Source organism: Protopterus annectens, chromosome 4.part0 (genome assembly GCF_019279795.1).
Source record: "Protopterus annectens isolate FY-2018-M chromosome 4.part0, PAN1.0, whole genome shotgun sequence".
NCBI classification, from domain to species: Eukaryota; Metazoa; Chordata; order Ceratodontiformes; family Protopteridae; genus Protopterus; species Protopterus annectens.
The window spans coordinates 1,842,972,367-1,842,984,565 of record NC_056733.1 but is presented as its reverse complement, the minus strand read 5'-3'; the positions used below and the strand labels follow the sequence as shown (position 1 = coordinate 1,842,984,565).

The following is a 12,199-nucleotide window of genomic DNA, read 5'->3' as shown; positions in this document are numbered from 1 at the left end:
TGTTCAGCATTCTATGTGGGACAGACTTCTAGACCAATGAAGTTACACATTTCAGAACATCTCAGCAATGTTAGGAATAGGTTTTCACTAATGCACTATACAAACACACCACTACTCATGTCACTGCTACGTTTCATTTTATTATTATTGACAAAGTGTATGGTTCCAAATTTTCCAAGGCTGGCATGATATACTCAACAAGAAAGAGAAGGCTTGGATAGTTAGACTAGGGGGATTATTTCCTCCTGGCCTAAATGATCATTTATAATATTATAAACAATATTTATTTTATTATTGTATTTTTTATTTTTACTTTGGATTTTCAGGTGCATTTTGATTGGTTATGGAAGCACTAGCATGGCCTATAAATAGACCAGTGATCACATTTGTCTTTTGTACATTGATAAAGGCTTTTGGCCCTAACCGGTCTTTAGTGTGGAGATTATTAAAATCCTTCTTTCCCCTATTTTGGTGCTGGCTGTTGTTTTGTTTTGCTGATTCACTTTTTGAGTCTTTGCACCTGCCATCCGAGCGGAGGTTTTGTTCGCTGGATTTACTTCTTTAAAAACTCGCAATGACTGTCTCATTTTAATATAGCCTTATAACATCTCTCTCAGTATAACCTTCTAAAGATAATTTTAGCTCAATATTAATCCTCAGATCTTGATAATGAGAGTTATACTCCACTCTTCCCCATTTGAAGTCTGTTAGCTCTCCAATTATGAAATATAACAACTGATTTTCATAAGACCACCTAACACTTTTTTAAAAAAAATAAAGTCTTTTTTGATGTTGGGTATTTGGTAAACTCCACTCCATCTACATGTTTTACTACTGCAGTCTTTTTTATAAACATGATAAAGTCACTTGTATAAAGACTAAATAACAGTGGTGAGAAAGCCTACTCTGACTTTCAAATACCTACATTCTCCCTCAGCCTTTTTTTAAAGTTGACTGTCAGTTTTTCTATAAAGCAATCTTTTTTTGAGCTATTTATAAAATTATAATCAATTCCTGTGTGGCTCCATCTGTGAAATAACTTGCCATTGTTGACTTATTAGAAGGCTTTTTTTCATCAGTAATTGAAGTTAAGTTTGATATGCAGGCATACAACAGTGCCCTTATATATATAGTATGAAATTATTGATTATGGATGTCGCATTGTTAAAATTATGTTGACAAATATCCAGGTATCTGATCCCATTAAGTTTTTGTTCTAAGAGTGTAGAACCTTTTACATTACCTTTGGCCATTAGTTAATATAATTGTAGACTTGTAAGATTTGTTGCTGTTCTTAAATTCAGATCCCTTATGGATAGCTACTATATTCTCTTGTAGTAAGCTAAGATGAAATAACTATGACAACAACTGATACATGTAGAATGTTTGGATTTCTGTTAAAAATATAAGATCAGATAGTGTGAGTCTCCACACATTGATAAATAAAGTACTATTCCAACAGAAAAAAAATGTGACACATGAAACTTGATGTTATAAATTTAAAACATTTTGCAAGTGAGATTCCTTCCTGTCCTTCCATATTCAGCGCCCTTTATATATTATCTCCAACACTCAGTATATGCTAATGTCATGTTTAATATACCTATTCTCGGACATCATTCTCATGGTTTAATGTCCTCAAAATGTCAACATGTGCTCAGTTTTTCACTTTGTTGTTGGTTATGCCATGTAAACCACAAGTTTGTTTACTGTAGCTGCTCAGCTGCAAATTACTTGTTTTGAAATGAACTGTAATGCATTTGGCATTTGCCTTCATTTAAATGGCTACAGGCATTGTTTATCTTGTTACTTTCTCCATACATTTCATTAACTTAGTCAAGAAAAGCTATGTACCATTTATTTATGGACATAGAACTGCCATCTTCCTTATGGAAGTTATTAATGGTTGGTGGGTTAACATTTCTTTCCGTAAAAGTATCTGAAAAACAAATCTACTTGTGCCCTGCTATTTATAAACAAAGTGCATGATTATACAACTGCATATTGCGCACTGTTTTGTATGCTGCCATTAAGCATAGTTACTCATAGACATGAAGGCATATAAAGGATGTTCCTATTTAGTGAATAGTTCAAAGAAGGTCATAGTACACCATGTGCTCCAAATACTGGGTGTTGGAGATATGTTTGAGAAGACAATGGCTTATAGGAATATGAGCAGTACAGTGTCACCATCTGTTGTTTTCTAATATGCATGACATTATATCATGCTACAGACAAAACATTCAAAATGACACGAGTATAGACATCCCATAACTGAGATCAACTGTTATATTCTCTACGTTGAGCCCTTGTCAGTAAGAAACATGTCTGGCTTGATGGATTTTTAACTTGACTGAAATTCCAGCTGACAACAGCAATTATATCCCAGATTTGCTTTAATGCAATTATCAGAACAGCAGATGACAGCTTAGAAAAATTACATATCCACTAACATAATGAGCAACACATGGTTTTAGCATGTAGCTGCTGTAGAATTAAAAGAAATATTAATGTCATGACTTCTAAATTCTGCAGATTGACACTTAATAAACAGTCTAAATTATGAGCCGTTAACAAAGAGACAAACAAGGCAAGCATACTTCTTTTTTTTTTTCTTTCATAGAAAAAAATAAATGAAATATAATATCATACTAGGTAGCTTCAAAAGGAGAGAGGTTGTTGGCGAAATGCCAGACTGTTAATCCACCACTTGTTAGACTCAAAAATTGTTTAGTTATACTACAAAACAGATAATTCAGTTTTACTAACCATTCAGACACATTAGTATTATAACTCATTCATAACTTGTAATTCCCAGTTCCACTCCCTCATGTTTTGTCTGAACAATGGCTTTCGCATGCTTGCAGCCAGTCAAATTCATATAATTTCCTATGGAAAAAAATTGACAATCCAAGTTTATTTTGACTTTTTTTTGCATTAGTATCAAGAATTCTAAATGCAACCAGCATAAGTCCCATCCTTGAAATATCATCATACAATCAGTTGCCCTTGCAGTACTTCACATTAAGTTTAGTCATGTAACTGGAACTTTTTAGGAACATGTAAGGAAGGATGACTGTGACAAATATGGGCTCCACTTTCCAACATATTAAAGAGGAATTTAGTATATTTCAATGCAAAACATATGTAATGACATGTGACAAAAATAATAGGTTACTTTTCAAATTCCATGGGTGCTTCATAAATAAGGCTGAAATGGACATAAAGAAAGGTAACCAGTGGTTGACAGTACTAAGGGTAATTCTGAACATCAACATACTGTTCACAGTTTTGCTGTTAGTGGATGATTCTGCTGTGTATGGAGATGTTGCTTTTCAGTATAACTGACCTGTCAAAAAGGGAGTTAGCTACAAATTTATCAAGACATTGACAATATATCCATCATCTTTTTGGCATAAGACAACTTTATAATTTCCACATTGTTAGCATCTTCTGGAAATGCATTCATTCATGAATGCATACACCCACACAACCAAATATTAGACAGCCAAATGAAGCATGGCCATTGGAAATTAACATTTTATGCATGTTTAATAAATATGTTTTCTTGTTCTCCTCTGAAGCATTTCATTAGATTACAAGGTTGGTTTTCCAGGAAACTGTTCTGAGACAATCTGTTTCCATCCTGAAAGCACTTTGGACTCTGGGTATTTTTCTATATAAAGCCAGTTTTTTTCAAGGTACTGCCTGCCAAAAAAAAAACACTTGGCCAAATGATCATATCCTCAGTGTGCAGATTCACTGGTGCTCCATAAAACTGTCTTTGCCCTAATGTTAAATGATGGCTGAAAAGTAACTAATGGGTTGCTAGAAAAACAGCATTCTAAGAGGTTATGATCCTTCTGTAACCAGCTCACCGAAGGGCAATAAAGGTAGTGCTGCTTTTGATAACACACATATTCAGCATGGAAAAGATAAAAATAAAACCAGACAAGCACTTTGAGGAAGAAAACTAGTGCCAGAACTTATTTTGCAGATGTAAACACATTGGACTTGCAGAAGAAAACTGCTTTCAACTTGTACTACCATGCTCTTCATTTGATCTTACATGACTTTGTTAAAGGTTTATTTTTGTAATACCATTCTTCCTACTGAGAACCAACTATGCATAAACCTTTCCCTGACACAATATATGCTGTTGTTTTCTCATTGAAACAAAACATTTAGTGGTTGTAAATGTTGCTTCATATTGATGTCCAGATCATAAAGTGGAAGCGAGCACAATGTCTGGCATGTGTTATAAATAAAGTTGTCTTATAACAATTATGTTTCAGGAGACAGTTTTTAAACTCTTTTATTAAATTATCACAAGGTATGGACATACATACATTAAAAGAAAAGAAAGCAGGCCTTATTAACATTTTGTTCATTTGCATACATTAAACAATACAAAAGCATTCTTTCTTTCTTTATAACAACAGTCTTTCAGTCAAACAGTATATACATTGCTCAGTTCCTGACTTCTCTTAAACCTTTACCTTCCTCCTGGACGTTATTCTGCATGTATTGCTCCCATAAATTCCATTTATTTGTATGCAATTTTCTCTGTTCCTTCCTTTAAAAAAAAACACTCTTACAGTTCTTTTATCTCATTTACAATATCCGATACTTCAAATGCATTTGCTTTAGATTTTAATTTCCATTTTCTAGTAATTGCATTTTTGGCAGCCAACATAACTAAACTTAATAAGGCCTTACCATGTCTGGGCAAGTCAAATATTGTGAACCATCTCAAAAGAAACATTTTCTTAGTTATTTGCTCCCCCAATATTTTTGACAGAGTATTCTGTAGGGAAGTTTTCAACTCTGCCAACTCATTTCACTCCCAGAAAACATGTTCCCAGTTACCTCTTTCTTCCTGTCACACCTCTAACACTTGCTATCTACCTGAGGAAATATTCTTTGAAGTTAACTTGGGGTATAAAAATACCTATGCAAACACTTCCAAACAAAAATCTTAAACCTTTTTGATATTATTGCTTACTTGAAGCCGTACGTATGTCCTTCCATTGTTCCCTTGTAAAATGCTATTCCAGTCTCCCTTCCTAATCTTTTCCAACCTCCTGTGATTGATTCTTATAGTTATGCAATATTTTACATCACCTGCAAATTTATCTGCTTTTAATAGTAGTTTTTGTTCTAGATTTTACTAAAAACTCTATCATAGTAGGTCTTTGACTTAGGACTCCCCTATCCCTTTCTCTTTGCCTATACTCTGTTATAAATCCCAGCTTGGCAAGGCAGTCTCAAACCTGCAGTCCAAGCAACGTCTTGGCCTCATCCCATTATATTACCATTCCCTCTTTAGTCACTTACTCCCAATACATTTGTTACTTTGCTAGTTTTCTCCAGTAAATTCCAGTCCTCTCTTGCTACTTTTCTGTATCCTTACTTGCAGGCATCCCTCTTGGCAAAATGTCCTTTCTCCATTCATGTGCTGGCCTGGCCATTAGAATATCTTCTGCAACTTTAAGAGTATAATCTCCTGTATGGTGGTAATTACACTCCTTAAGAATATGCATCAAAAATCTCACTCTCTGCCTATTACAGGATGAGTAGACCAGCCCAGCATAGCACTAAAAGTATTTTGTTCTTGTCTGGGTAAGGAAGCTGGTTGACCATTTGCAGAACTATTCAAAATTAAAAAGACCCCTTCATTCATGATGGCCCAAATCTGTCAGGGTTAATTATTTATTGAATGCTAGTAACTTGGACAGGGATGAATTCAATTATATCAATTTTAAGGAGGTCAAATATGTGGCCTTAGGTATATGATGAATCTGATGAATCTACTGTCAACTTATTAACATTTTGTTCATTTGCATGTCTCTTAATCCTAGACCCTACAAATCTTTAGTTTCACTTAATTACAAAACTTTAAAATCTGCTTTCAGGATGTTGTCATAATAGCATTACTTAAAGAAGCACGTGTCCTTCAGCCTTAAGAAATAATTTTGTACACATCACAGTGATATTTTGGAATTCAAAGACAGCCCTACCATGGGGCATTTGCACAAAGACATGCAGCTGTCTCCATGGCCATCCTGCAGGCTAATGATGCAGTCAGGAGAAGACATCTTTGCTAATTTGCTATAGGTTCTACCCCCCCCCCCCTGAACTGCCTGCAATAAGTCATCAACACAGCTGAGTGACTCAGAGAATCACTCAGCTGCTTACGTTAGCATGAATGCTCCTGGCCATGTTTATTCATTGCAGGACAGGTAAGTGCTGAAGAGTTTAGCAAGCAGGTAGTATCAGGGTGTGTGTGCATGACTGTATGTGAGGGGCTGCATATGTGATGGCATGAAGTTGTGTGTGTCGAATTAGGTGGTACTGAGAATAGTTAAGTATTAGGCTAGGTATGTGCATGTGCGTTGGAAGGCTGGTTGGGGTAGCTGTCGTATTTACACAAACCCATAGACGAACAAGTAAAGCCTGCAACAGTGGGTCAGCAGAGACCACTAGCCGCCATGTAGAACTCTGAACCACTAGCCATCATAGAGAACTCTAAAAACAAGGATCAGAGGGACCACTATCCCCTAGAGTGATATTTGAAGATGTGGCAGGACATACTACCCAGCAGGGATAACTCTTTCATTTCATACCAAAACAACACTTACATTAAACAGGAATTGCAGGGACACACTTGCCAACAGGAAGAGCACTTGAATATCATTTCTTAACAGATGTACGCATCATACAGGTTGCAGAGAAACACTATACACCAGGGAGAACTCTTGAATATTGTTCTTTAACATTACTTACATGTAAAGTGGGTTGGGGGGAGAACGAGACATCAAGGACTCTCTAGATTATCTTACAGGCACTTGATAAAACAAACAAAAAAGAGCATGAACCATTAGACACCAGGGATACTGTCTAAATCATACCATAAAGGCAGTAAGTGAAATTCGAATCCTGTACCCATCAATGTGCAACAGACAACATTAATCCTCTGAGCCACCACTAAACACCACAAAGCTGCTGTAAAATAGAAATTAAGATTAAAAAAATAAATAAATAAAAAGCAATGAGGGAGGTGGACTTTAACTCTGCATTCTTAGAATACAGAAAATGAGCATTAATGAACTCAGTGCATGAAATGAGATGTCAGTTTCGCATTTTTTAACATAAAATCAGGATCTCGAGCATTATGCAATGCCTACAACAGTTCATGATGTACTGGTGGAAGGACAGGAAACAGTAGGCATACCTTTCATCCTCTTAGCTCAAGAAACCAAACTAAGTAAAAATCAAAAGTGGACAAAACTGGAGACAGGTGTTACTCCATCCTCCTACAGACTTACAGATAACTGCCAGTATAATGGATGTTTAACTAGCACAGACATACTGAAGGCTATACGAAGTGTGAAACTCTAATGTTTGGCAATAATTACTGAGTGAAATCATATCTGATTTATGACGGCAAGACAAAGGAGACATTGGGATGTTTTACAATGCAGTTTCGGTGTGTGTTTATGTGCATGTGTGCATGTGTGCATGAGTGCACGCGTGTGTGTGTGTGTGTGTGTGTGTGTGTGTGTGTGTGTGTGTGTGTGTGTGTGTGTGGTTTACTGAGTGTATGGGAGAGTGAATGAGGTGAGGTGCTGGTGCTAACCCAATGCATCTGTCCCCATTGTTATCTACTGTAGGAAGTGCTTATCTGCACATGTGACAGATAATGGTGATTAAGAGACATGCATATTGGCCAATAATGAGATCTTTCATCACTGCAGCTAATCTGTACCTCACAAAAACAAAGCCTTTTTACTATACCCTTTAAGGAGAGTGCTAGGGTTCTTTATGAATATTCACAATACACTTCTGCTATTCATAGCTTCATAGGTTCATACTAGGCTATCTGCCCTAGGGCATTTATAAGCCTAGCCAGAGTGTGTTTGGCTTTCGCCACCCATTTTAAATGAATTTTTCTATGCCCTTTTTCGAGGTTAGTATACTGTGCCTCTGTCTAACAGTGACACAGAAGTGATACCCGGGGTAAACCTACTATCTCCCATCCACTCATCAAGATTCCTCTTGAAGAGAGTCAGTGAGGGACTCTGCCTAACCTGGACTGGGATTTTATTCCACAGTGAAGGGAGCCTCTGGGTTATGAATCTGTCCCTCCAGCATGTCCTATTTATTTCAGTGCTGAGGTTCAAGTCTCTCAAGCGCGTAGCTCGATGGGATTTGGATTTTCTGAGGTGCAGCATGTCCATTAATTCCGGGTTGGACATGGCTTTATACGTCAGGCACAGATCGCCTCTGAGCAGGCAGTATGCCACTGAGTAGAGCTGGAGTTTCTTTAACCGGGCAGCATATGGCATCTGTTTGAACCCTTTGATCCTCTTGGTGAGGTACTTTTGGGGTCTTTCCAGTTGCTGCAGGTGTCTGGTAAGGTACATCCCAAAAGGGGCATTGTACTCAATTATGGGCCTGATGAGGGATGAGTAAAGAGGCACGATGACCTCCCCTGATCTAGATGTGAATCCCTTCATGATTAGGTGGGGTATATAAAATGTTTTTCTAACCACTTTGGCCACGTGGTTGTCAAATGAGAGCTTGCTATCAACTTGGGTCCCCAGGTCCCTAATTACTTCTTCCATACTTAACGGATTACCACCTATGTGGTAATTTGTGGGCACTTCGTTTTTGCCAAAGGGGATGACTATACACTTTTTGGCGTTTAGCTTGAGGCCATGGCCCTGGCACAAGTTGTCTGTTTCTATGAGGCCCTTTTGGAGGATGCTTGTGTTGGCTGGAGAGTCAATTATGGTGCCCAGTATGCAGTCATCTGCAAACTTGGTCAGCCACAGTCCTTCCGTGTTAGCCTGTACCTCCAAGAAATATATACCCAACAAGAGAGGTCCCAGGACTGAGCCTTGTGGGACGCCACTTGTAACTGGTTTGGAGTCTGACATGGCTCCAGCAATTCTAACCATGTGGGTTCTGTCCTTGAGCCAGTTTGCAACCCATCTAGTTACACAGGGTTTATATTTAAGCTGGTGAGCTTATCTATAATGCCAGAGTGGGGTATTGTATCGAAGGCTTTTGCAAGGTCCAGGTAGGCTGTGTGGACCACCTTCCCCTTGTCAATGGCCTTGGTGACTGTTTCAAAGAAATCAACCAGGTTTAAGAGGCAGGATCTGCCATTAACAAAGCTGAATTGGGTAGGATCCAGTGTCTGTAGGTCCCCAATATCTTTATTTATGAGGTCCATGATGATCCTTTCCATAGCTTTGCAGACCGAGCTAGTCAGGCTTATGGGGTGATAGTTTCCAGGATCCGTTGAGACACCACCTTTATGGAGAGGGACCACTGTTGCTTTATGCCACTCTTTGGGTACATATCCTGTAGTAAGGCTGAGATTGAACAGTAGTTTTATGTTTGGGCTTAGTTCATCTTGGAGTTCATGTAGGACGCAGCCCGGGACACCATCTGGTCCCATTGATGCTGTGTTTTTTGCTTTGGAGAGGGCGGCTCTTACCTGAGCATTTGAGACGTCAGTGGGGCAGCACTCTGCTGTTAGACTGTAATCACAGTGTTACCATTGCCAGCAAGATCATACAGATATGCTTACACTGTTGGTGGAAGCATGCCGAGACTTAGGATTACTGGAGGCTTACTCATACTTGTTTACAATATTATTAAATAAAACTATGCCTTTCACATCTGAAATATTATTGTTATATACGTTGGATACCTTTAATAAAAAGAAAAAAAAAAGTGGCAGACTGCTTTATAATAAAAAATAATTATACTGCATCACTGAAAAGCTGCACCTGTGTCTATATTTAATATTAATGTGTGGTGCCATTTGTATTATCATATGTAGACAGACAGTGGAAAAAAGTAAAGGATTCATTTCTCTTTTTTTAATTTTATTTTTCTACTTCTTTCTTTCTATACTATTCTCTTTCTTTTGTATTCTTTTATTTGTATTTTTCAGTGCAGCTGGTTCACAGATATGACCCAGGAAACTAAAATTGGGAAGTCCACCTCTACAAACAGGCCAGTCACAATCAGACTCCCTTAGGGATCAGTCTTAGGACTGATCCTTTTTCGCATTTATTTCTCTGAAGTCAAGGACAATGTCAGTGGCCTCTGGCTGACTAAATTTGCAGATGATTGACATTTAGCAATTGTCATAGAATTCCCCCACCAACACAGATGTTTTCCTGGAATGGCTGGCACAGACAAATGGACTAAAACTAGATGCCAAGAAACACACAGTAGTGTCCTTCAGGAAGTCATCCACCTGATAATAATCATATTAACAAAACACCTCTAAGAGTTGACCCAGTAGTCAGTGGGGACACACATACACAGTAATTAGCCTTTGATCATTATGCATCTACAGTAGTGAGAAAATCATTCTGTGTTGGTTACTTATAAATAAAGGTATGACATCTAGGTCTAAGGAAGTCATTTGTCCACTGTATTTGGCATTCATCAGACTTATCACTGAGTACAATGCCACATTGTTTTCCTTTTCCACAACACAAGGCACAGGGTTTGATTCTTAACTTTGGGAAATTGGATAGGCTTAAAATGGCCTACAAGGGCAGCTAGCCTAGCACTTACCTATGAAACTATGAGAATAAACACACTAACAAAGTAAAAAAATAGCTATTTGGTTAGGCTTAAAAAGGCCCTTGTAATTGTTAGCTTAGTAAGCACTTACAAACCTATGAACATAAACTACTAGGATGGCATTCTTTATGGATTGTGCTGCAGCTTAATACTTTTAGGGCTTGGTTGAGTTTGGAATTAAGATTTAATTTAGATACTGTTTGAAGGATATGTACAGCCTTTACTTCTCATTGGATAGTTTATTTATTCTATAATATCTCTACACGAGTTTGCTTATAATTCTCTCAATGTGTGTTTTTGATTAACAGGAACATGATATTTGGTGGATTGTGCTTTTGGGTTGCAGGACTGCAGCCCCCCCCCCCCCCCGCACTGTAAAACGGAAAAGAAAAGTAAAAAAAAGAAAAAGAAAAGTAAAAAAAGAAAGAAAACAAATGTGAGTTCAAGAACTTTGCGCATGTGCCCTCAGGGCATTTCCCGATATCCAGACTGGTTCACCAGCAGTCCAGAGCATGTGCACAGAATCTGGACTGCTGGTGAGACAGTCCAGATTAGGAAGACAGCATTCAACAACAGAGATCCCAGAAGTCTATGCAGTTGTAAATGCATAGTCTGGAAGGGGATCGGACTGCAATGTCTGTAGGCTGGGTAACAGCTCTTGCAAGAAGGGGAAGCTCTCTCTCGGGTTTTACTGCAGGAATGGACGAACTTGGATTTTATTGTAGGAAAGTAACTAGGCTTTGAATTTATACAACGGACTTTGCAACAATGGAGCTGGGCTCGGGTAGTGTGTGTGTGTGTGTGTGTGTGTGTGTGTGTGTGTGTGTGTGTGTGTGTGTGTGTGTGTGTGCCCCAGTTAAATTTACCCGGTGGCTAGAGAGAACTCATGAAATATATACCTGGGGGCTAGACTCAAACCCTGTACCTTGGGAGTAGGTAACAACAGCTTGAATTCCCTACCCACCATCACTTGTGAAATTTTTGTCTCATTTTTTTCTTGTGAAAATTGTGGTTTTCTGGGTTATGAATTCACTAAATGACAGGCATTTGAATTTCAGGCTTCATATTCTTCAGAAAGTATATGGTAACACAAAACCTTTTATTCTAGCAAATTTCTGTTTATAAGATCAATATTTGAAATTTGTCCCTATTTTTGAGGCTGTAAGGCTGTATTCCACCATTATTGGCTTTGTCCAAGTTTTTTGTGGTAAGAGGTTGAGAACTATGGTGAGAACTGAATTCACTAAATGATAGCCATTTAAGTTTCAGTCTTCCTGTCATTCAAGAAACAATAGATTTGACATAGTGGTATGTTGCTCTGACTGGAGTGCACATGGTCCACGGTTCAAGACTTGGCAGTGAAATGCATGGTGGTAACACAGCATTTTATTCTAGCAACTTTCCAAGATTATACAAGCAATGTTTAAAATTTGTCCCTAGTTTTTGTGCTTTTGCCCTGCCCCCAAAACAAATTTTGGCTTTTTCCAGATTTATCGTGCTTCAAAGTTGAGAGATACAGTTGAGTGTCGAGTGGATTTTACAAGGAGCTGAGAGCTTAAACAGAAGTTTAATGCTGCTTATGCTG

General features: G+C 38.0%; 1 protein-coding gene across 1 annotated transcript in view; it reads right to left on the bottom strand.

Moving 5' to 3' along the window:
- The window catches only part of GABRB2 (gamma-aminobutyric acid type A receptor subunit beta2), a 1,614,606-nt gene that overhangs the window by 1,343,357 nt on the left and 259,050 nt on the right, over positions 1–12,199 (bottom strand). The gene's annotated exons all lie outside the window — the stretch shown is intronic.